Here is a 26,752-nt window from a genome sequence, read left to right as displayed (position 1 = left end):
TTTTTTTAAAGGTTTTAATTAAACCCGACAGGTTCAGCATAAAGAAACAAGAGCTCGACGTCTTACTTTCAATTGAAATATAAATTCAGGTCTTGACTTAATGATTCTTACTCGTCTTTTCTGGGTGAAGTGCTTATAATGTTATTTTGACACTGATGATCCATTTCCGTTTTGTCCACCACGGGGTTGCAGATCGCTGCAGCTCAGCCCAGCTGCCTGTAGGTAAAAGCAATCCATCATACACACTCACATTCACATCTAATACCAATTTAGGGTCTGCTATTTGTTGGTTTTGTGACCGAGTTTCCCTTAAAAATGCCTGAGGTGGAAAGAATGTTGACGCTGTGAGGGTTTAACCACTTTCAACACCCCAGTTCGTATCCAATATGGACAAATCTTCAACAGGAATCATGCCACCCTCAGTAAAATACCCCACACGTCAGTTATACTTTTGCAATGTGCTTTCAAAACATAAAATGTTGACTCCTCCAGTAAACTTAAAAAACAAACAAATTTAAGGTCAAGAAATTGGTCAAAATAAGCAACCCGGGGTCTTTTTAAAATAGTTTTGTTGTCATTACCAGTCAATCAACACGGATGCAAAACAAACCTTTTTTTTTTCCTTTTAAATCATTCTCCAGACTAACTTACACGGTTGCAAACATGCATCAAAAAAGACAGAAAAAAGAGAAAAGCACACAGCTGATGAGGTTGTTTCAGAATGGTGGTGTGAGTCGGCTGTTGAATACTGAACCACTTGGAGCCCAATTTGTCCTCAGTTATAATGAAGCAATCTCATAAAGGCAAGCCTAACTTTATTTGTACAGCACATTTCAGCAATAAGATAAATAAAAACCATTATAAATAATGGCTTTTAATAAAAGCAACACACTTAGATAACCTGGACCCTGATCGATACTGCCTCATTACAAACAAAGAAAGAATAAAAAAAGACACCAGATCAACAATTGAATGACAATTCAATGTCCTGACATTTGCACGTTTGACAAGCCCATCTGGAAAACAAATAAAGCACTGCTGTTTTGTTTTTTCAACAGTTTTCATTCTCTGTTGAGCCAATCAGATGCTGAGGCTGCTGTGCCTCCTCCGTTTATGATGAACACTTGGATCCGTGACTCACTGTGAGAAAAGGTCGCCGGCTGAAGGAAGTTTTAATTAGGAGGCAACAACTGCAGCTGCAGCAGTTGCACATTGATTTGAGGTCAATGTACCGTTTACATTTTCTTTGTGTGTTTGAGTTCCTGTATACTGCAGAGCCTTCCTGCTCTAATTGTGTTTGAACACAAAAGAAAGAATTCCACTGGCAGAAATTCGTTTCTTCATCTCTCTGATTGTAATATATTATTATTAGACACACAGCTGTATTTCAGTGGTGTTGCTGCAACACATTAGCTGAGCTGTCAGTTCTATGTGGGTCAGTCTGATCACTGATTCACTCATTAAGTCCGGCTGAGGTTACATCAGTCCCCTTGAAGTCAGACGCGGGTGCGCACATGTTATTTTTGGCCCGTTTGAGTTAACCCGTCGCCATTATTGATGTTAAGTATTCTCAACTGCACATGTTTCAAGCAATCTTCTGCTGCATAACCTCTATTCTCGAAACAGAACTATGATTGAATTATTACCTTTGATTCAGATTATAGAGCAACACCGGTAAACGTTGTGGCATTACAATAGAATCAAAGATAGCTACTTTATTACACATCAATCTCAACACTGATCTATTGTTAAAGACTGGCCTGACGACACAGATCATTTAAAATTGGAATGTCGTAATTTTGGCTCATAAAAAGACAAAAAGCCATTGCAGCTTCTACTGAGTGGATTATGAACTCAACAAAAGGTGTAGTAAAACCAGAAAAGTGGTTCATTTTTATCCTTTCAGATCATTTAACTGATCTTCTCGCATCTCTGTTGGCATAGACCCCCGAATTTGATCTACATCTTTCACATTTTGTTGACCCGACGATACTTGAGATGGGAGATCAAGCTGCCAATCACAAGATGACTCACTATACCAACTGAGCCACGGCTGGACACAGCACGCGTTGTCCTCACATCACCCCGAACATAAACCCAACGGACTCTTTACTGACTTCATCTGTGCTGCATGGTGCACCATTTTCACATGTTTCAGCACAAAAAGCAAAACGTCCCCCAAATTCAAGAACAACTCAATCCTTGTGAAGACAATAAAAGATGCTTGGAGCGGGAGTGTCCAGAGGGAGATGATGTTTGTGTCTTTCAAAACCTCCAAGGATACCTTATGTATGGTATCTTATGAATAGTACAATATGGAAATGAGGCATGATCCCACTTTTATATACAATACTTGACAAAACCTGCCACTACAGGTTTTCTGTGCCACTATAGCATCTAGCGAAATATTCTGATGCCAGTGCAGTGAAGTGATAAAAGATTCAATGGGAAAAAGAAAAAGTGAGGTTTGCTTACGCAGGTTTGCAGAAATGTCTTTCTGCTGGGCGAGTTCAGCCTTGTACACAGTTATCACTTACCAGTGCACGACCGAAATCGATATATTGACAAAGTCAGAAATGATGCGCTCTGGGTTCTTTGTGTTTACGTCACAGGTTCAGTTGATGTCTGCTTGTACAGAACGTCCATTATATACCTTAGCTTTGCTCCAGACGAGGAGAAAGAACACAGAGACTCACACTCATGATGCAATGACTGTGTAAGAAAAACCTATGAAACTGGTCATTGAAGCTTGAAGTTATCTGTAATTTGTGTGCTGTCCGATGATGATAAGTTTTAATTAATGTGATTATGTGCGGTTCAAATGATCGAGCTCAATTATCTGTGAAGCCACGGCATAAATTTAAGTTATTTCTACATAGTTTATCTTCTTGTGACCTTTTATGAAACTACACATGTTACCAGAGCAAAATCGGGGAAATTATTTTATTTGTGCTTTCTTTCCCCTCAAATGCTGCATCTTAATTATTATTATTTTCCTTGACATTTGTCCTTTGCAATAATCATCAATCACAACAAATGAAGGAAAGCAGTTACTGCTCAATGCTGCCCGTTTGTGTTTCTGATTGGATTGAGATGAATAGATGCTTGAGCCCCGGTGCCTCCTCTGTGTTACTCATGATGGCGTCGGCATTTAGTGACTCACTCATGTGGAAAAAGTCAGAGGCTGAGGAAGCTGGAGGATTTAACTGCATGTCTGAGCTCCGGCTTTGACTCTGGCGAATACCACGTCAGGCCCATTTAATTGTTAATCATGACCCATGCTAATAATTAGCACTCCCTCGCCGTTTGGGGCCCGATAACTTATTGGCCATCAGGATGATTGACTGCAGCACTCAGGTATGGGTGAAGACAGGATACACCCCGGATACGTCAACAGGGTTCCACAAAAAGAGAATGTGATAACCTGGAGGAAACCCACTCATACAAGGACGTGCAAACTCATAAAACCTGGTTGAGTTCCTGACTTGTGAGACTGAGGCACGTGCTGACCATCTTTTTCTCATACTGTAAGGCATGATTCAATTCAGAAACGTGTGTATATTAATAATGATTGATAACTAATAAAATCCATCAATAGGAGATGACATCTGATAACATGCAGCCTACAACCTCATTGAATTCCCCCAAATGTCTCATGCAATATATGATTTGGACCCAACATGTCACCTTTCCACAAACCTGTCACTTACACTGGGTGGCAGTGTGTATTCATTTTTACACTAATCAACCCGTTTCCTTCAGCTCAACCTTCAAAATGAACAGAGTATATCATTCAAACTGAGCATACAACCTTTAGACCCGTTGATGGACAAAGGAGCACTCAATGTGATTTTCACTGAGTTGGTTGCAGACGTAGCAGTTTATCCTCTGCTGCACTTTCAAAGAAATAAAAAAATAAATAAAAAAATAAAATAAAATCCTAAAGCTGGATAAAGTGGAATTTAAGTGATATTGAAGCAAATGTACGGATGCATGAATGCATCTCTGCAACATTAGCCAATGTGCATTCATTTATATGGTTCAAAATGTTTTTATCTGATATGAACCATTTTAATGGTCGATGCATCCACTGTTGATTTCAAAGGAAACACGGCTGTGTTGGTTTTGAGTAAATATCCTTGTAGCAGCAATTACATGCACCTTAACTCAGCTGTGACAACTATTTAACCTTGAAGCTGCTGTTGTACTCTGCAGAGACCTTTCCGTTCAAAATCAGTCCCTTTGTTTGAACACTCCAATGATGTTACTGTGTTTCAGTGTATGGGCTTTGATTGACTGAAGAGGGACTCTGATTGCTCAGCATTTCATCTTGCTTCAACAGCGGAGTCGAACAAACTGAAAACTTATTTTTTTTGAGCTGTATGTTTTGTCTATACACACACACACACACACACACACACACACACACACACACACACACACACACACACACACACACACACACACACACACACACACACACACACACACACACACACACACACACACACACGTCCCCATGGAAACAAGCTTCCTATCTGCAGGAGCGCCATAAACAGATTTCCATGACCGTGTGAGTGTGTGTGTGTGTTGGGGGGGGGGGGGGGGGGGGTGGGGGTGGGGGGGGGACTCTGCAAATTCATGCAGGACCTGTGCAGGAGATATAATACCAGGAATTGATGCCTTTTGTGCCAACTTCACCTGGCTGCGTGCTCTTAAACGCTTTATATGACTCACCTGTTAAATTGACGCAAGTCAGGTATTTTCTGTTCATGCCATTGGCCTCAAGTTTTCTTTTTTGCATCAGCAAGGACCAGAAGACAGGATGAAAGCAGCCTTAATAGAAATGACTCAGGTCTCTCAGTGAGGGTGCCCTCTGCCTGCATGAAGGAAAGACACAAATTAGGCATGGCCAACGAATGCTTTTTGGCTCAAAAGATCCCGCCAACTCGTACTGGGAGCAACTGTGATGATTGAAGGAGATGGGAGGGTAAATTGCCTGTAAAGGTTCATTCACAGCGGAGGCATTTGTCCGCCCAATGACTTTGTGGAGGGCTTTTTTAGGTTGCAGCATTGCGAGGATCACCCTGTGCGATATCTTTATAAAGAGCTTATCATTGATGCATGTCGCACTTGGGGGGGGCCTGTGCAACTGGACCTTGTGTGAGATGTATTTCTGGCGAGCCCCTAATAGCGCCATACAAGCCATGAATAGCCTACACAGCAGACATAGGGTGGGTGCTATTCAGTTACGAACATCTTTATAAAATCATTGTGATCAAAAATGGTTCCCTTGGTGGGAAAATTATTAGTTACACTGACTAAAAATAGTCCCCGAGATTCACTCCCAATCATTAAAGATAATCACTGGTAGTTTGCAACCAGTGGCTTATTTTCAAGACGCGCATTTATAGGGCACTGTGATCTCAATCACAGCCTGCTGCAGCTGGAAGTTGTGCTTTTGGGAATCAGCAATTTTTAAAAAAAGGACTACTAATTTTAAAACTTGAAAAAGCAAAAGACAGGTCACAATGACCAATCATCAACTGGTGCCTATGCTGGGAAAACATAAATAAATAATGGGATTCTTATATTGCTGTGAGTCCAGGCTTTCTTTTGGCACTTCATGGAAAATTCCCAACAGGTACAAACAATACATTATTTCACAATGGCTATTGATTTGGTGACAAAGATTCAGATTATTCAGTTTATTTTAGAGCTTTTATCCTGGATATGGATCCCACCCATCCGTCTTCCATAACGCTTTATTAGGGTGAAAGTTACAAACTTAAGTCAAAATTATGTGAAAATACAAACAAGCTGTGAAATGTAATAGAAGTGAATAAATACTACTGCTTCACAGATATTTTTCCACAGATTCTTTTTTTAAATTCATTAACTGAACGTTTCTCTTAAATTAAGGTGGGAAATGTGTATTGAATCAGCTCTATTGTGAAAACCGATTCCCGTTAACATTGCAATCAAGTGGCTCCATTTCTCTGTGATCGGGTTCACACATCTGTCTTTTACATCATTGTTATCTTTTTAAATCTCACAACAACATACATTTGAGGTATCTGTGTTCCAAATGCAGGAAACAGGACTGAAAGAATTGTCTCAACTCTCCATTTAAAACCTAAAGTCTCTTTATTTACTGCCTCAGAACCACAAATGACTTATGCATCCGTTCCCTCATTTTCTTCAGGCCAAAACGTCACGTCTTGTGCCTGTGAAGTAGTATTCTAGGTTTTGAAACACAATATGTAAATTGAGTTTTCATGACTCATAATAAAGGTAGTATTTATTTAAATATCATGAGGTTTCCTCCTAATGGTGTGGCCTACTTTAACAGAATGATAAGATGTGCAGTGGCTCAACCTGCTAAAATCTGACAAATTGTGCTGGGGGGGAAACAAAACACAGGAAACGCCTAATAAGAGCTCTTCTTTTAATGCAGAACATCTCATAAAGTATCTAAATTGACACACTTCAGTGACTGCCACTGCTTAACAAGCCCCGGCGGGCGGGTTAGTCTAGCATATAAAGCATTTTTCAGAAGAGTGGTGCAGGTTATTTTGGGAATGATATTTCTCATTTGAGTTCCATGCTCTTCTGTATGAACTATTTTGTGGTTGATTTGAATGACAATTTGCACGAACATGATTTCCTTGCGATGTTGGCAAATCCGACTCTGTGGTTTTAATCATGGCTGCTAGCACGGTCGGCCAAAAAATAACTCCTTGTCATTTTCTTTTTGTCCTCAATAGGAAACGCATATCAAAAGTTACACAAGCTTATGTGGTGGACTTAACAGAGAGCGACAGCATGTAAGATTACAGGAAAGATGTTGTGGGAAGGAATGTGGAAAACTTCCAGACATCAAGAATTTTGTCATATTCTCCATCATATTCTCACATTTATGTTCAAATCCAAACTAAACTGAATGGATTGAAGCATTTTATGAACAGGAAATCTTAAGTGATAAAATATTTTGACATATATGTTTTGAAGTAAACATTTGATGCAGTGTCTGAAATAATTGCCTGTACATGTAATTCCCCTCCCAGTTGTATTTGATGAATAATACTATACTGACTATGTTTACTGTCAACCCACTGAAAGTCATAAATAAATCTTGAAAATGTTTTGGTAATGTCAGCCATGACAAGTTAGTAAGTCTTTTTCTTCTTTGTGCGACACAAATCGACAAGCCAACAAACAATCATGAATGGAGGTATAGACTCAGATGTCAGCACTGTCAATGGACCACTCATTCAGAAAAAACAGCCGGGCTGTGTATTGAAAAAAAAAAACAAACAAAAAAAACAGACTTGACTTGTTGTCTATCATTTTATTGTCAATCAACACTGGGAAAATGGGTTCAAGGCATCTGCAATGAGTAATTCAAGCGGAAAACTGCACTTAAGTGAAAGTGCTGCGCAGCGCTCAAAAGTGTCTTGTATTGAACAAGTTAACACTTGAGCACGAGTTTCCATAGCTACGGGTTCATCAGAACGCAGGACACGCATAGTGAGACTTCGACCGAGATGTGAGAAAGGGGACTGGCAGGTTGAATTGATGCACTCTGCAGAGTCCCAAATGATGCCATTAAGATCAATTAGCAGGCGTCTATGCAGTGACTTCAGGACGATGTGCGAATTCCTCGTGGACTTTCCCACCAGAGAGAACCAGTCTATGCCTTTTTCTATCTGGAAGTTAACTCAACAACCATAGGTCAAAAGTTCACAAGTTTATTTGCTTTCACACTTGTGAATGCTCAGAAACAAAGATTTGTCCCTTACAACAAAATTTTTTTAAATGATTGCACCACCAGGAGTTTGTTGGTACCAACACTCCATGCACGGATAAACTTAAAACATGTAGAAAAAGGGAAAGGGTGCGATGAGTCATCCATCACCATAGTTTTCTAACAGGAGGCTCTGTGCAGACATCCTCCGATGGGGGAATCTGGTGACTCCGTCATGTTGTAAGAGTCATTTTGCAATCACCGTCTGTGTCCACCTGTCAACTTGGCTGCTAATCAAGAAAGGATTAAAAAACAAAAAAAACAAATCAACAAATATGATCTGCAGGTGCTGGTCTGGAGTTTGATTGATGCATCAAAATCATCGTCTGGGTATCACTGAAGTCCACAACGGATTACTTTGTAGTTTCATAACTTTTGTCATGTATTCTGTTTAACTGTTTGGAGAGGCATTTGGGCAGAAGAGGGTGCATTAGGGAGCGGCTGTTGTCTCCATTGCCGATTAAAACGACCTTCATTGATCCCGAAGCACTTGACCTTGAAGTGATGCAACTTTTGTCGTCGCCGTCTGCAGTGCACCTGCACCTCCAGCCTTCCTCTCTGGGCAAGGCGGAGAGCATGGCCACTAGAGCTCGTCAGTAGCCCAGCAATGTAGTCGGCTCCGTTCTCTCGTCTCCCCTCAAGGGCAGCCGACTTCCTGTTGCTGGGTTACACTAATTGCAGCATTAGTATGCTCTATTGAGCAGCTTCCGGAAGCTGAGACTCCAGCAGACACCGCTGGCCAGTGCAAGCCATTGTAATGACAACACCACAGAGACCTCCCGTCCTGCTCGTCTGGGTTTCTCAGACCCACGCGGCTTTCATTTTGACAAAATAATACTACATTTCTCAGTCGTTATTCAAATGTCTGACCCGGGAGGGCACATCTGTCCCATTTCTCTCTTCAGACGACATGCAGACATGAGTTGTGCCTTTTCAGGCATGGACTCCAGCCGACTTTGACACAGAGATTGTTCTGAAATTTTGGTTTGAAAACAAATCAAAAAAGGCACTTGAGTTTTGTGTGCCTTTTCTTTTCTCTACAGCACAAATAATCTGCAATCACAGTGCAGAAACGCACAGTTGTGTAGGTCACATTGGAGGCACGCATTGTTGCACCGGAAATGATCTCCTGTGTTAATAGATTTTCATTTGAATACCCTGCTGCTTTCACACTCCACACAAATTAATTTAATTTATTCAGAGGACAGGCATCACAGGAGCGCCAAGGCTATCACAAACGCAGGGCTTCTCCATACACGAGCCTCAGTTACCTTGACAACATGTTTTTTTTTTCTTCTTTTTGGAGAAGTTCCAGCACAGAGGAGCTCCCTCCTTCTCGATGGAAAAAACATTCATAATGGTTGAAAAAAACACAATGTTTCTGGATTTGGTGTTAACTTCCGGCTCTGATCTGCTGTGTCAACTACAGCACACGTGTCCCTGTGCAGAGTGCGCATTAGTATGCACATGCATGTGCCTGCGATAGAGTGCGCAGAGGCGTGTGCAGCCATTGACAATATCAACGTTGTTTGGTGACGCAGGAGCCAGATGCCTGCTTTTGTTTATCCCCGACCTGAACAGAGGCTGATGAAGGATTTGTGTCATTCTAAGACACTTATTGCATATAAACAAGCTCTTTGTGGATCTTGTTTTGCTTTTTTCTCTTCCTTTTGCTATTCAACACATGTCCATTTTGAATCGATGTCACAGAGTGGAACTTTGAAATATTCCTGTCCTTTCTATAATACATGAAGGGCACGGTTTTGTCCTCCGGCACGGATAGAAAGTTGAGAAAGCTCAAGACAGCGAGGGTGAATTTCACAGTCTTTGTATTCACCTGAGTTTCTGCCTCACCAGGCTTGCTGCATTTTTTTTCTTTTTTTTTCAGGCTCATGTGCGTCATTAGAACTGTGTGAGACAAATCTCTCTGCAGCACTCTGTCAGGTGGAGTTACCAGGCTCACAAGATAAAGTCAAATACTTGTTGCATTCCGGAGTAACAGCAAGACTTAATTGGAAACACAACCCCACACAATTTGATCATTTACAAGTCTGTTCAAATTAATAGAGAAAAGGTATAAGCCATCCTGAGGAGCAACAGAGAGGCGAAAGAAAGCTGAGAAAAATCATTGCAGATTATGTATATATATATTTCCAGTTGTGAGAAGCTTTCGTGCATCATGTTCAGGTTGTACGATCACACAACGCCAGACAGAGCCATTAAAAAACAGCCACTCACAACCAATAGAGCTCCCATTTCAATGGCTGAAGTGGATCTTTAAAGCATAAACATGTTGGGATTTGTCATGCAGAGAGGGCAGCTGCATTTCAAAGCAATCAAAACCAAAACCCAAAGGTTTTTACTCTCTGGTCCAGTCATTTACACCGATATCCCTCTATTGTATGTCTTAACATGTCTGCAATAAACACTGCAGACCTCTTTGATTCCCCATAGATGCATCACTCCATTTTCCCTCTGAAATCTTTTCAGTGGTGAGGAGTTGCCTAAGAAAATTGCTTGAATATCTTGAGTGTGGTCAGAAGCAGCCCGACCAGCAGTGCAGCACAAACAAATATCTATATAGACCCAGAAACAAGAGACAGCTGACAACAATCAAGGCTGATGTTGGGGAGGAGCCAGAGCACAGAGGGTGGAGCAAAAAGATGCAACATAGACATCAGAAAACATGAGAAATATGAAAACAGGTGAAGGCACAGAATAGACGCACTATTTTAACAGGATAAATGCATTGTTGCTGGTTTTTGCAGTTTATTTAAGACTCAATAATAGGTACCATATTGTGATTATCTCCGCTCAGGCATCGTAGGCATGATTTTTATTACGTTTTCCGTTGTTTTTTACTATATTTGGCAAAATCACAAAAACAGAAATTCAAGCTATTGCTTTCTATGATAGGAACTAGATGTTTAGCAAGCTGTTAATGTTGACCAAGAGGACACGCTTAAGTAAATTAGTAAAGAAAAAGGTTTTCCCAATAATTTGCACAACAGTGTTATGTGAGGAAGAGTGAGACATTCTAGCAATGCTGTAAAAAAAATTTTTAATGAAGAGAGGACATTACTTTGCTCTGTTGGGAAACTGTTTGATCACGTAATTTGTATCATGTGATTGTGCTAAAAATGCTAAAAATGTGCTAAAAATGTTCAGCTCGCAGAGTTACATGCATGTCGCCTGACATATTTTCTTCGCATAATAACTAGTATTTAAAACATCAAATTGACTAAAACATATGTTTCCACAACTACAAGAGACATCTATGAACAAAAATTTTTTTGGTTTTTTTTATGGTTTTATTTGTGATTCAATTTGTTCATGGAGGAGGTGGGGAAAAGGCAAAAATGTCCTTTTGGGAGGAAATCCAGATATAGTTGGTTTTTTGTAATTTTTTTTAATCCAATCGACTTTTTTTTCAAAAAAAAAAAAAATTGGCTTTGGTTTAGTACAATTTATCCAAAAACTGTTTTAATATTTTGTACACAGGTTATATGACATTTCATGGCTGGGACATAAAATGTCCTCTAGTTCTGGAATGATTGAAATCACTGAAGTTTTGTTTTTTTTCTCCGACATGTGAAAGGTTTATATTTGATATTTTTTAAGCTCATCAAAAACCTAATTATTGTAATTCCATGAATGTTTTCAAGTTTCATTCACTCTGTGTCATTAGGACTCATTGGTTGTGCCTGTGGTGATTTAACACTGGGTGGCAATCAGTTTCCCAGTTTTCTTATTGTGGCTTTTCGGGGTGACGTTAAAGACTAATCATAATCTTTGACTCTGCAGGAGAAAATTTGAATCGAGTATTGTTTTATTAGGAAATGTCAGACATGCAGCTTGAATAAAGAAATATATTATCCTTTCCCTTTGAAGTTTCAACAAAAACAGAAGTGATCCCTTCTTGAGTCAATCAAGATGAAAATAAGAAATAAAAGAAAATCAACACTGGCTGTCAAGAACTTTAACGGTTGTGTGCTTACTGTAGTACATGTTTGAACAAGACGGAAGAAGCACTAACTGAATTCAAACGCGCCACCATCAGCAAATCACAGTTCGTACCGGAGGTGGTCACTCCTCCAGTTGTCACAGTCCTTTATGTTTTCCACTGCTTCAACACTCTCAATAATGTGTGTGACACATTATCATGCTTTTTTGCAGAGTTGATTATACAATCATGATTATACAATCATTAAACTCAGGTCTGTGGGAGCAGGAGGTATTGAAATTACTCAGGACTGTTTGTTCTCCAAGCCCAGGAGTGCCCACCTCTTCTCTATTGTAAGTTGACGAGCCTTTTACACTGGAAATAATTCGGTATCATCTTAATGTAGCACTATAAAATACAACTCAAAGTATAAGACAGCCTGATTTTTTTTTTTGTGTGTTTCCACGTTACTGATTTGGTGCAAATGTGATCCACATGCACCCTCTGACCACTATTTCAAGTGAAAATGGGGAACTTTCCATGCGTTTTGAGTGTCCATTTACTATTTTAAACCAAAATAAATCCAAGTTTTCACACACAAAACATTACAAATGCACATCTGAAACTTTTACAACAATAATCATGTCCGATTGTTCTTCCAAAACAACTTAATAATGTGTGAAAATACACTTGTTTTGCAAAGTTAATTAACCTCCGACGGTACTCACCACCACAAAACGCAACTTTCTGAAAATGGTTCTCAAGATAGAACTTTTTTGAAAATGCTCCGACTCTTTCTCCGTGGAATCGAGTGAAAAAAAATGTAAAAATTTTTTTCAAGTGCTGCAACTCCAACCCACGCCCAAAGTACATCGTTCTTCTGTAAAAAAAAAAACTACAGTGTCATGACTTCCAGTCCATATTCTCCTGGCACTGTGTACTCACTATTGTTAACTTTTATATTTTATTTATTTGTGTGGTTTCATTGCAAAAACAAACAACAGCACCTACCAGTGGCACTTCATGAAAACTACATAGTCTGTTCTACGTAAACAATGAAAGGAATGCATAGGAATAAAAAACAGAATTTATTGTCATAGACATAAAAGTTGTGTGGTTGCACAGGGTTGGATTATATACGTTTGTATCCTTGTTGTGATGCAGCCTGAGCAGGTTTGTTGTCTGGTTGAATAATGAGAATTTACCTTCCTTGTTGAAGCAGAAGTTAAACACCTGCTTTGAAGTTAAGACAATCCGTTTACCTGATTCCCACATGCCTGTTGCTACAGGGAGCAGAAGCAAGGTGTCATTAACAGAAAATTGAAAATCCATCGGTTGCTTGAGGCTTGGGATCCTAATGCAACCTGGCGGAGCACTGGGCGCCCCGACACCTCCCTGCCCTCCTGAGACTTTTCTCGTCTATCTGGCCAGACTCTGTCTGTGTTTTTTTTGACTGTTTTCCTGTGATCTTTTAAAGCCAGCGAAACTCAGCAAAGCTGTGGAACAGCTGCATTTTGTTCGTATTTTCCCAACCAACCAGCTCTGAAGTCTTTCGAGCAAAGCTTTGCGGGCAGAAACCCTTTATACCCGGAAATTCGGTTGTCCTCGACTAAACCTTCACTGAACCATTTCTTTCACGGGGCTGTGTTCAGTACGATAATACAAGGTTTTCTTAGTGCTGCAACATTGCACAGGCCCCTTTACAGTGTTGCTAAATAATACATTTCACGAACACCACAAATAAGGTTACACGTAATAATGGAAAGTGCATCGACTCGCTGCTCCGTGCACAGTCATATTTATGGGACTTTTCAAGATCTGTTGATTCTTTCTCGGCATGCATTTAATGGTATAAAGCCAAATTTCACTTTCCTCCCAGTGAGTAACAATTAAGATTTTTCAATTCCAGCCTTTCCCCGCTTTTGTCCTTTGCCCTCCATGTCTTTTCACCATCGCTGCTCAATGACGTCTGTTTCTGCTCAGGCTTTTGAAGTGCTGCCATTCACATTGTCATCGTGTTCAATGACTGCAATCAGCCCACTCGCTTTGCTTTCTCTCAGTGTTCCATATGCATATGTGTGATTGTGGATATGTACACGGTTCATTTGTGTCTGAATAGAAAAGAACAGGGTCTGGGAGAAAATGTTGAGGCTGTTTCACTTTATACCTTTTTTTTTTTTTTATTCAATGACGTCAATGACATTTTAAAGGAGGCAGCAACAGAAAATTAACACCTACAGCAATCACTTGGGAATACGAGCTCACCAAAGCAATTAGAATGAAGTGTCGAGTGTTGAGGACAGACCTGCAGAGAGAGAGAGAGAGAGAGAGAGAGAGAAAAAAAACCCATTATTTTCATTCATTGTCATAGTCGGAAGGCTTTTCCGGACATCAACACCTCTGGTGACTTCCCCTCAGTGAAAGGCTTTCCTGTCTACACGCCTGTGCTTAAGCTCCTGGCTGTAAACTGTTTGAAAGCATGATTATGCATGTTAGCTGTGGTCCAGTGTATTTAATTACAGACTGTCTGTGAATCAGTTCTGTTAGAAGACTAAAACAACCCTGCTGGACCCACAATTCATAGTCTATCAACCAAATACACGAAGTCACGAGCAAACATTCTTTGCGCAGCTCCTTTCAAAAGATTGTGAGTTTAAAAAAAAACTGTAAACATAATAAAACATAACTGCTGCACCGTTTATGATATGTATATATTTTAAAAACTGCCAGCAAAAAGAGAAATGGAGCTTTGCACTCATACATCAGTCACTATAGTGGCACTCACAACTTTGAAGTGTGACTATCGACAGTAATATTAATGTCAGATATTGGAAGTTTGCATTATCTTTGAAAAGTGGGACACATATGTCTGACTATTTTACAATCATAAAACCAAATTAATAATTTTTTCTGGGTACAAAATGTTGCAAATTGATGTACATCTGAAACTTTTACAACGATAGTCATGTCTGCAAAAAAAAAAAAAAAAAGAATGTGATGGACAAAAAGGAAGGGAGAAAAGTCAGGAAACACGAAAACATTTATTTCTGCCCAAATGGACATTATTTTTTTTCTTGGGCAGTGCATAGATATTGGAGGGCACCACAAAGCTGTGGAGATAAATGTTCTTCCCTCAAGCACCCATTTGTTCGAATAATAGTTTGAACATTGGCACAACTAGTTCTTGTATTGAATTTGTCCTCCACAAGATGTGTCATTATTACTCATTATTTTCTGCTGAGAACAATTCTGAAACGTCATGCCATGGCCGAACAGCGCAAACCTTGGCTTCCTCTAGAAATCAAATAGCTGTGTCGATGTTTCAGGATTTCTTTCATTTTTTTATTATGAGCAAATCAGAGCAAACCCACAGCAGCTTTTTTGTCACCCCCCTGTGTAATCCTCCTGGAGTCTCAACCTTTGAAGTAATAAATGTTGTTCATAGATTTGAGACACGGGTGTCAGAGGAATCCTGCAGTGTGAAATGGATGAGATGTGCAGATCGTCATGGAAAGGCTTTGAACAGCGGAATTTGAATAGATCTCATATGAGCTGCATCAGCTTCTTCCTGTCGATTACACAAACAGCAGGTGACGGCACCTCAACGCCAAACAGAACATCCTTTAAAACAGAAACTGTATGGAATACAACAGACTTTACAGGATCTGGGTATCCCAGTATTATTTTTAACATTAGCCATATTTTGTCCCTATACAAATAAGATTCTATATGAATTAAAGCCTGAGTATGAGCAAAAAACTGCAAATACTGAATGTACTTTTGTGCACTGAACCAAAGCTAATTTTCTGAATTTTTGTATTTTTTTTTAATGTTATCATGATGTTGTCACATCTTTTCTTACTCACCCATCCATCCAAACATGGTCCAATGGTTGAACAAACACCTGGTGTACACTGTTCACTGTTGTAAACTACTCTGTTCTTTTCTTGAAATAGGACACAGCAAAAGCGTCAAGATGTCCTGATGCTACCAGATGCTGTGCAATGACAAATGACTCAGAAAGCAATGAAGACAAATGAAAGACAAGTGAGTCACACGGCAATGAAGCTCAATCACTCTTTCAGCAAAGCTTGACAGCACAAATTGACCTATAATAAATACCAACCGATCTCTTGTAAAACGCCTACCCCAAGAACGTGAATTAAAATCACGTTGTGAGGACATACCCTGAACACTCACCCATCATCTTGCTGCATGTAAATCATACATTCAGAAACTCAACATCAGATTTGCAGCCTGAGGCCAGTCCAGTGGAAATCACTGAAAAGTGCCCAAATAAGTGAAGAGTTGTTTGTTGGTTAATTTTAAACTCACCTGACTGAGGGAATCAAAGTTTACTTTCTGAACGAGAATGTTGACGTCAGCACCCTTATTGGTCTCATATCTGTCATTGCCACTCATCACATTAGTGTGTACCCTCACTTCCCGTTAAATCGATAAAAGTACACAGAAGCTCCAAAGCAGAAAAAAAGCAACCAAACTTCCTAAGATTTCTATATTATCTAATCAACATGGAAATATATTCTTGTGTAGATCTTTGTGTGTGCGCGTGGTTTAATGGAGCGAAGAGCAAAGTTTCTCCTGAACGAGATTTCCTTAAAATTTCTCAGGAGGATTGTTTTATATTAACATGGTAATATGAATCTCCCCATCTCCTTGCACGCATCCATTAAAACAATAAAACAATAATTATGCATTGTGAGATCTCATCATGAATATGGAGGAGAAGGTGTTGGGAAAGGCCTGTGTGTCATCATCTTCCTCATTCTGTTTGGGTAGGATTGGGAACCTGTGAGGTTGCAACTGTGTGCTGTGTACAGATTAGATCACTCACACATACACCCACCTGATGGCAGTACAATAGCTGCCCACACACACACACACACACACACACACACACACACACACACACACACACACACACACACACACACACACACACACACACACACACACACACACACACACACACACACACACACACACACACACACACACACACACACACATGGCTTCATACGCAAAACAGGGAATACTGACTAATATGTCAAGTGAAAGTAGATGACTGTACTGGTGAAAAAAAAAATTATATCACTGGTAGTTTTTTTCCCAACAGCCAAAAAAAAAAAAAAGATGGAACAGGACGCCTGATCTTATATGGTGCAAATAATCAGGTTTAAATCTAAATCATGCCCTGGGCTTTTTTCTCCAGGTGTTTATAGATATTTACGATTACAGATTCTTGTATTTTCAAAAGATTCATCGTTTGGTCAATGGTAGAAGTAAGACTTCCACCCTGAGAGATCACCAGCCCATCAAATTGCATATGTAGATTAAAACCCAAGCATGGCCAGAGAGAATATGCAAACTCCACACAGAAAGCCTCCAAACGAAACTTAATCATAAAGTTAGGGACCTTCCTGCTCCAACAACAGATGACTGCTATAGCAGCAAAAACCAAAACATCCTCTGCCAACTGAAGCAGTTCAGTCTCACGATCCAATTACCAGGAAAATACATACAGACTTCTCGACTTGATCACCAATCCTGGTTTATTGTACACTAATAGTTTTGACTAAATGCTACATGATCTTGATTGAACAGGAGTCTGCGGTATCTTCCTTCATGTGACAAACAAGTGAAGGTAATTCAGGAATCCTTTCACACTGCTGTCTGAGCGTGCTCAAACAATCTGGGCAAACAGAGCTGAAAAGAGACACTTAAAGAGATCAAAACACATCTGAGGAAACACAAAACCATCCCAGACTGGTAATAAAAACACAAGAATTAAGATGAGATTGATTCAATCATGAAGATTACGGCGCTTGTATTGGAGCTCTCCAAGGTGCTGATCCTGTTGACCTAAAATGTCTCCGGAGCGCTGCCGGATGACATGTTGACTGTTAACAGGAAGGGTTAGTCAGTGTCTCACTGTGACAAATAAATAATTTTCCCCAGATTTATTCAATAATACTCATCTTGTCTGAAGTATGGATTTTGCCTGGAAACTATGACTTCTCTTAAGAAGAAGCCAACAGGAATTCATGACTTTATGACGAAAGGGCTTAATGGGTTTGCTACATTTACTGGAATTGTTTTGTTTTTTTAGTGATGAGACATGACATAATAATGATAGATATGAAGAGACAAAGAGGGAAATAACAAACAACAAAAAAAGTAAACCAATAACAACAAAAGAAATTTCAAGTCTCTTTCTTGAATGTTTGTTTCCCTCTTGGTTTCTAGAGTTTAATGTCTTGCACTGATGTTCTTGTTGTTCTTTGCAGCTGGTAATTCTTTTCAGGTTAATGTCTGGTTTCATGTTCCATGTGTTTGTTTTTCTTTTCTCTCTGCTGGTGTCTTGTGTTTTGTGTCTCCACCCCTTGGATGTCTCTTGATTGTTTTCACCTGTGTTTGGTAGGGCATCCACATCGAATTAAACCCTAGTACAACATCCCTCCTTTTAAAAGATAGTCTGCAGTGTTGTAGAATCATTATGGTTTTATCACATAATGCCTTCAGGATTAGGCCTCACTTGAATTATCTCCTATTTCATTCTGTTATTGTAAAAGTCTTTTATTTCTTTTTTCTTTACTTAAATGGCTTTTTAAAAGTTAGGAAGAAATATACATTATCCTACACCATTTGTACTTGATAAAACATTTACCAAAATCACACACAGAAGAGAAAAAAACAAAACTTCTGAATATGACTTCATTATAGAATCTGTTGGATAAGTGATGGGGATAAAGATATGCACTTTGCACGTCAACTAATGCAACCTACAATATACCCAGGGGGTCAAGCACATTTGTGGTTAAATGTAAACCATTTTTGATTTCATTGTTAGTTTAAAGTTGAACAATTCATCAAATGTCTATGTAGACATGAGCTTTGTCCTTTTCTGTATCTTAGGAACATAGTTTAAAAATGCATTGTCACACCATACAGGGCCCTTAAGGTATTTCCTGACAAAGGATTAATGAACATATTACATCTTTACAGCCACGCTGAGTGTTTGGTTGCCAGACATAATCTCTGCAGTCATCCCTCTCAACTTTGCCACTGGCTTCATTGTTCACTGTACTTACATTTAACTGTTTTGTGGATTATCATAGACGCACTCTACATCCCTGGACGCCACAAATGTCAGTGGAGTTTATTTAATGAAGCTGCTGTCAGTCATAAATTGAGGTCAAGTGCAGCACCTGTCCAACATCCAGCTCTGCATATTAGTAGTCGGGCACCGCAGGTTAATACAGCTCCCATTGCACACCAGTATTAGGGACAGGGCAAGTTCCATTTGCCAGCCTGATGTTTGAAGTACATTAAATGTCCTTGGTGTCAAATGAAAGCAGATTTAAATACAGGCAGAAAGCCCTCATTAATAAACCACAGAAAATGGCTTTTAAGACATCAAAACCTTTCACTAATGACTTCGGTGTTATGGGAGTGCTTTTCAACTTGTTGGGTCCGGGGTTGGTGGGAGGAAGACTTGTTTTCTAAATTGCCTATTAAACTGGATATCCCTGAAAGATGCATTTTGATTAAAAAGACTAATATGATGAATGTTTCTCCTTGCAATATCAAGCTCTTGCAAAAGATAATATATATATTAAAGAAAAGTTTTAGAGAAAGTTGGCAACATATTAAACAGTGGGAACACTGTGGCCATTTGTGCAACAATGGTGAGTAAATGATTCCCTGCTGCAAAAGAAAATAACAAAGCCTCTGCATTACCATACGTGATGGCAGTAATGACTGAGGTAGGCCTTCATAATAGATTATATAATGAACATGGGGAAATAATAACCATTTATCTCTGTGAGAGACAATGACATCAATTTCTCTTGCCACCACTGCAATTTAGTGTTTAACAGGACATTGGTGGGCATGACAACGTTCATGATTTAGCAGAATATGTCTGCGTGATCTCTGTAGCCATGATAAAAGCAGAGAAAATGTCAGTTTGCCATACAGTGCACATTTTAAATACCCACCATTAGCTAAATGTTTGGAACTGGTGTGCTGAGAAAAAGAATTAAAGCATAATGAAATCCAAGCCCCATCCAAGAAAAGATACAAAAACATGATGGAAAAGTTCGTTGAATCTCTTTTTTGTGTGTACTTTTGTTCTCGCCAAACAACCACCTCTATGCAATAATCAATTTTCCAGGCTTTATCCAGCCTCAGCCAATCATTGTGTCTTTGAACAGAAAATAAAATGTTCAGGGAAAACATTAAAACCCCCACTCGTGGTGCCAATCTCAAAATTGAACCATATTTTGTTGCTGGGTGGCATGGAGGCCTATATACCACATGTTATACCTGCCTTTTTAATCTCTTTGATGGATTTCAGATTTGATTGGTTTAATGTGGTCCATGATTTATAACTGAAAAGTCATCTCAGCTCTTTGCTTCAATCTAATAGTGTGACTGTTCTCACCGTCTTTACTCAAAATAAACATGTCTTGATTTGCTTAGAGTCAAAGACAGATAAAAATGACTACCTGACATGCAAAAAAAAAAAAAAAAAGTTGGAAGAAAAAATCCATATGACCATGAAAATTATACACACTTCAGTCATGTGGCTGCACAGCCGCCCCACCAGCTCACTCAACCTCATCAGCAGGAATTTAAATGAGAAAAATGAGCTAAAAGAGTAATTAAATAATTAAAGCCATTTGTTGAAAAATTATCTTCAGCGATAGAGATATCATGACCTGTACAGGACCACTGAGACTGCTGATGAGTTCACAGGAGCAATCATGGGTCATGACTGTCTGGCAAGCAGGGGGTCCTGCTGATTCCTGATTGGTTTAACCATGGGGGGGGGGGGGGGGGGGGGGGGGGGGGGGGAGGGGGGATCACATGACATGATGTGTTTTAATAGAATGAGGAAAAATACATGCTGTGGTTCCCTTAATGCATCACCGATTTTTTTTTTTACTTTTTTTTTTTTTTTCTTTAAATCTCAGTTTGGTTTGAGGGACTGCCCTGTGTATTTCTTTATGTCTTAAGCAGAAAGGACATGAAGGGGAATGTTTATTCGTGAAGACTATTTGCGTTCAAAGCGTTGTTATTATTGTTGAGATGCTATTGAAAACTATTAGCTACACAAAGTGCATGCAAAGACTTACACTTTGGCTGAGGTTGAGTGGAACAGAAAAGTCTTCACTTTTGTTATTCACTGTTAATGTTTCCGTACAGAAAAGAGAATCATCCCCACATCCTGCGGTGTAAGATTTCCTTGATAATTAATGTTTGTGGCATTTCAGTTGCAGCCTTTGTTTGTTTTAACAAAGTAATCGCCATCCACTTAAGACGTGATGAATTCCTCAAAGGTCACATTGAAATAAATGTGTCTATTATTGATTTAAATTCCGAAATAGGCTATTTACATAAGCCCTCAGGGCATCCTTACAGACAGTCTCCGTTATTATTATTATTTTTTTTTTTTTACTCAGATTCCTGTTCTGGAAATAATTTATGATCTCTCTGTGCCTGTAATAAAACTCAATTTTTTCTAACATTGAGATAAACACTGTTCTTTTCAATGTACTATTGTGAGTCACAAGACAATACCTTATTACGTTAATGTAGGTTTCCCACCATTAGGGTGTGAATCCTTGTTTTTGTTAATTGAGCCCCATGCAGTCCACTCTTGTGTTTTAAGATTATTGTTTGTGGGCTCCCTTGTTAAGATTTTCACACAGTTTTTTAAAGAGTGCCAGCAGTGTAACACAAAAAGAATAATTAATTATAGCATGTTGTACTATTCTCCCCTGTCATTTGCTTGCTTGGTGCATTTGAAAGTAATTCTGAAAGTTGAACCTAATTTTACATTGCAAATGAAATCAGACTGTATTATTCTGTTAATTATGCTCCTCGTTAGACAAAGACAAAATCGCATTTTTAGAAAAATAGCATAAATTCTCAGCCTGAACGTTTTTTGAAGTCTTTTCCAAACTCTTTGTAGTATAATGTGTTTTAATCAAGAGATACATTTAATTTGTTTGATGATAGAACATGCAAAAGTTATCAGACAACTTCTTCTTTGAAAAGTAAAAAAAATACATGAAGTACATTTGCACAATTTCCTCTTTTCTTTCAAATCCAACATTATGAAAATCATAAGGGCACAGCTTTTTATTTATTGCTTCTAGATCATTGCATTTATTACTAAACTTTCTTTTTTGTTAAAAACAAAAACAAAAAAACAACAGCAACAAAAAAAACAAATCTCCAAGATCAGTTCATGTGGAAACATTTTATTAATGTGAACTGAAAGTAAGTTTCGATATTTAATATCTGAGAAATGGCCTTGCGCTTTCTCTCTGCACCTACATCTAATCAATTTTTCCTTTCTAAAAATCACAATATTGCATTTTGAAAGGTGAAACTGAATCTGCTATTTCTCATAATTTCAGTTTGTATTTATTGCAAAAGAATTTATCCAATCCATCCTCTTTTCATTTATTCAGTGAAAATGAGAACAACTTACTGATCTCAAATATCATCTGCAGTTTTTATTTTCATGTTGTTATGTTTGATTCTAACGTTATTTCGAATATGTAAAAAACAAAACAAAAAAAATTTAAACATCACCCCCCCCCCCCCTAAAAAAAACCCAGAACATCCAATTACATAAACAATATGAAAGGGTCAACACCATGTGTGCCCATGTCGTTCACATGCAGGAAGAAGCAGGAAGACGTGCTGTTGCAATTTAAAAACACACAAAAGCAGCATCTGAACATCTTCATGTCGATGATAAAGCAGCAGGAAACAGTCAAATAGTGGATTTATTCAGTGGTTCAGTGGTGATTCTCATCCCAACAAACAATCATGTCAATAGCCAACATTGATGTCTCTAAGTAGCACATGTCAAAATACATATAATGTAGAGTTCCCAACTATTCTCCCAACATCACATTACGTCATTTATATTGTGGCACCTGTTGATGATATATGCTGAGCAGTGAAAAGACTTTAAATAGATGTGTTAGAGGCAGGAAAAACAAGCTTAAGGATTTTAATGAGTTTGAGCTTAAAGAAATTGTCACGTCTCCAAAAGCTCAATTCTTGTGTGTAGCGCTCGGTGTGCCGTGGTCACTATCTATCAAAAGCAACCCGAAGTTGACGGTGCATCAACGCTCCTCCAGACTTGTGGTTGCGTGACGTCCGGCTTATGTGGTCTGATCCAACCGACATCCTGCTGTTTCAAATGACTGCAGGAAGGAATGCTGTCAGAATACATAGAGCGTATGGGATGCATGAGGGAAAACCACACAGGCGGGTAAAATGTTACGGCTGACCAGCAATGATTAAAGACAAACAACTTCCTTTTTAAAGCTACCAGAGCTTTCGTCTTTTCCAGCCTCTGCCTGCAACTGCAAATCAAGTCGAGAAAGGCAATGGGTTCATTTAATAAAGGGACGTGAATTACCTCTCTCCAGTGCCTCACCCACTCCCACATATTTCCCACGCAGCACAGTTCATTGCGTCCACCCTGTACACCCAAACCATCCAAACAATATTTGACCATACTTCCGTTTTAGCATGAAAAGCTAATTGGAAGCCGTTTCAAGTACGTTCAGTCATACGCATTACAGTTTGTAGGAGGTGTCTCTTTATTTCAGTGGCTCTGACATCTTTCCTTGTGCAAGAGGACACTACGCACAGACACATTACTGCAGACATGCTCCTGATCCCAGACTAATAGTTTCTTGGAAGCAGTGATGGACTTGAGAAGATGTCTTCCTTTTGTATGAGAGAAACATGGGCTCAGATTCTGAGGTGCTGATCTGCATCTATATGTAATAGAATATGTTTTACTCAAAAGGAAAAGGCTGTTGATACAAATATATTAATAACTACAGTTTAATTTATACAAACGTTCAGTTTTTCCAGCCAAAGACATCCACGTCATTCTCACGTCAGCATGATCGGCTATAAATACAGAGATGCTCCTGAAGTTGAATTAATTGCAACTACTTTTATGTTTACCCCTTTCTAATTACTAAATGTAACTTGTTTTTTTTATGTCACTTGTTCTACTATAATACTTATAAAACCTTTAACATTTGCCTGATTAAGAAATGTTTTTCTTGTTCACATTTTTAAGTATAATTCTGCCTTCATATCAGATAGTTGTTTTTTTTTAATGTTACTGTGTAATTGTTAAGTCGTCGGATTAGCTTTCCATACGTTCTATGATGCCAAATGCAAGAGCTTTGCCATCAGATCAGAGATGTAATCCGACAGCATGAGCTTCCCTAAAAATACCAACATGTGTCATTTATTTTTCCACCATAAAGCAAAAAGCGTAGCAAGAGAAACCAATCAAATTTTTTCCACACTGGAAATGTTTCTTGAAGCCACTTCAATAAATTGCTTTGATGGCATTTAAGAATTTACCCACAGTCCTTAATTCAGGGATGTATTTATAGCTTAACATCCTTTAATTTGTTGTTTCCTCTACCCAGTATGACATCACTTGAAAGAGGCTTGTGCATTTCAGTCTTGTAATAAAAAAAATGTCAGTTCAGTGTATTTCTGATATTCGGGGAATTGCGGTGAGTAGGGAAAGCAAATGAATCTAACTGATCTAACCTTAATGGTTGCTAGGGGATAAAAAGTGATTATCCACTTCCCCTCCACTCCTTTCAAATCCCCGGCCTCGTAATGACAAACCAGTGAGGAAGGCAGTGACTCATGGTCACCCTTGATCTCCTTCTGCGACAGGAGAAAGCTCCTGCGCTGGCGGCCTCCAGCGAGTACGTCACACGTTGAGAAACTGAACCCCGCAGGACAACAGTGAGTCCATGCTGGCGTAGGATGGAAAATGTGTTTATATCTGTGCGTAGATATCCCTCTGCAAGTCGGTGCCGATCTGTCTTTGTGAGCAGGTGTTAATGCACATTTGATCAAACAGTGTTTTAATTGTGCGTGCTGTTGGGAGGCAGAGTTGTTGGAAGGGGTTTTCTTTCAGACTCGACTGCGAGGGCGTGCAAGTGGCCCATAACCCATATCCCATTAATATATTGTAACTGTATATATGCTTTTGCATCATTGCATATGTATACGCCATAGCAAGCCAAGTGGGGGTTCTTTTCTTTTCTAAATCGCATCTCTTTGATCATCTAAATATGGAAATGCTCACGCACAGCTCAAATCCTGAATTTACTGCAGCACATCTTCATTCTTCAAGATTTCCCATTGTACCCGTCTATTCACGAATGTGTTATGAAGATGTGAAATGTGTATTGGACACGACTGAATCAAACTGCAACATTAGCATCGCACAAGAGCCGCTTCCGTCTGTGCGTCTTTCACTTTGGAGCTGATGAGATTTTGCTCTCTGGACAAACATTAGGTCAGGAGATCCTTCCTACGCTGAGCCTTCGCTGTGAATGAGTCCGTCCATTTATCTCTAACCGCTCTGCCTCTGGGTCGACCTGAAACATTTACCAGACCCACACTGGCAAAGACCAAGAGTCACACTTTTTAGAACGAAAAAGAAAATAAACTAAGTTAAATATCACAGGTTGAGAAATTGAAACCAGCACCGTGACAGTCAGGTCAGACAGGCGACGGGCTGGAAAATGAGCAAAAGATCCAAAAGTTTCTCTGCAGCTTGTTATTGTTACTATTTTACTTTGATTTTTGGATGACCCCCATAGTTATTATAGTTATCATAATTCTTATAGTTATTATGTGGTGTTTTTGGTTTTATGTCTTCTTTTGACAGGTATGTTTTATTTGGTTTCACAGTGAGCGTTCGGTTTGTTTTGTGTGATTGTCTATGTGAATGTGACTTTGTATGTAATATTGTGAATAAAATTTGTAATGAAAAAGAAGGGGACCCCAGGCAGAATAACTCCTGAAAATAAGTCAGGAGCTAATGGGGCTCTCAATAAAATTTACAAATGAACAGCAAACAAATGTTCATGTTTCAGTCAGTTCTCTTAGAAATCAACACATACTTCATCGTTAGTGTAATCACAGAGGCAAAGCAGTCTTGAGTGTGGATTTGGAGTTCTCTTTGGTTATTGTTTCAGAAATTAGTGTTTAACCAGAGTTATGGTGCCTTCAAATGTAACGCTGTAGCATCCAAATCGCCTCAATCAGATCATTGATTTTAGAAAAGGTCATTCAAGCTTCCATACCTTCCAGATCAGATCATGACAATTATTGGTGCTATGATATCAGTAAACGTATTATGAAAAGACTCTTTGTGCTGCTACACAAAGTCAGTTTCATCTTTGATTCTATTCACCAAGAAATTGCTAATTGCAACAAACTGAAGGAGACGTGACAGTAACATGAGAGGCAATGACGTGACTATCCACTTATCCTCATACTGACTAATGGGTAGTAATGGTACATGTATTGATTTGCGTTTCACACTTTTCCCACTTTTCTGAGTGTGAATTGATAACATAACAAATACATTTTGAAAAACCTTTATGGCTGACTCACACATTCAACGATTCCTTAGTGAGAGAGTCACAGTTTCCTCAGAGCATGAAGAGGTCTGGGCTCAACATCTCTGACTTTCCATGTTCTCCCCATGCCTGCATGGGTTTAATCCAGATATTGCGCTTCAACAAACAATCTGAAAATTTTTTTGATTTCAAACATAGTTTCAGGATGTCAACAAAGATGAAAGTTGTCATTAAACTGGCAACTTCACCATGACAATGTTGCTCCGAGAGGGTTTTTTTTTTTAACGTTTCCTCTCACACTGGAGCCACGTTCATCTGCTCCTTCGCTCAGCCTGTTGTTAAAAGATAGATGCCAATACAGTCTGATCACAACACAACTCCTTCAGTTTGTCTTAAGGGGATAAACTAATTACCCATGCTAATTGATTAAGTGCAAAATGTCACTTTCAACATTCCTCATCGCTTCCTGCTTGTGTGTCTTGTCTCCTCTGATGTGGAATTATGATGGAACAGTCGGATGAAACAAGAAGA

The sequence above is a fragment of the Blennius ocellaris genome, assembly GCF_963422515.1.
Source record: "Blennius ocellaris genome assembly, chromosome: 20".
In the NCBI taxonomy this organism is placed as follows: Eukaryota; Metazoa; Chordata; class Actinopteri; order Blenniiformes; family Blenniidae; genus Blennius; species Blennius ocellaris.
This window is presented reverse-complemented; position numbering follows the sequence as displayed.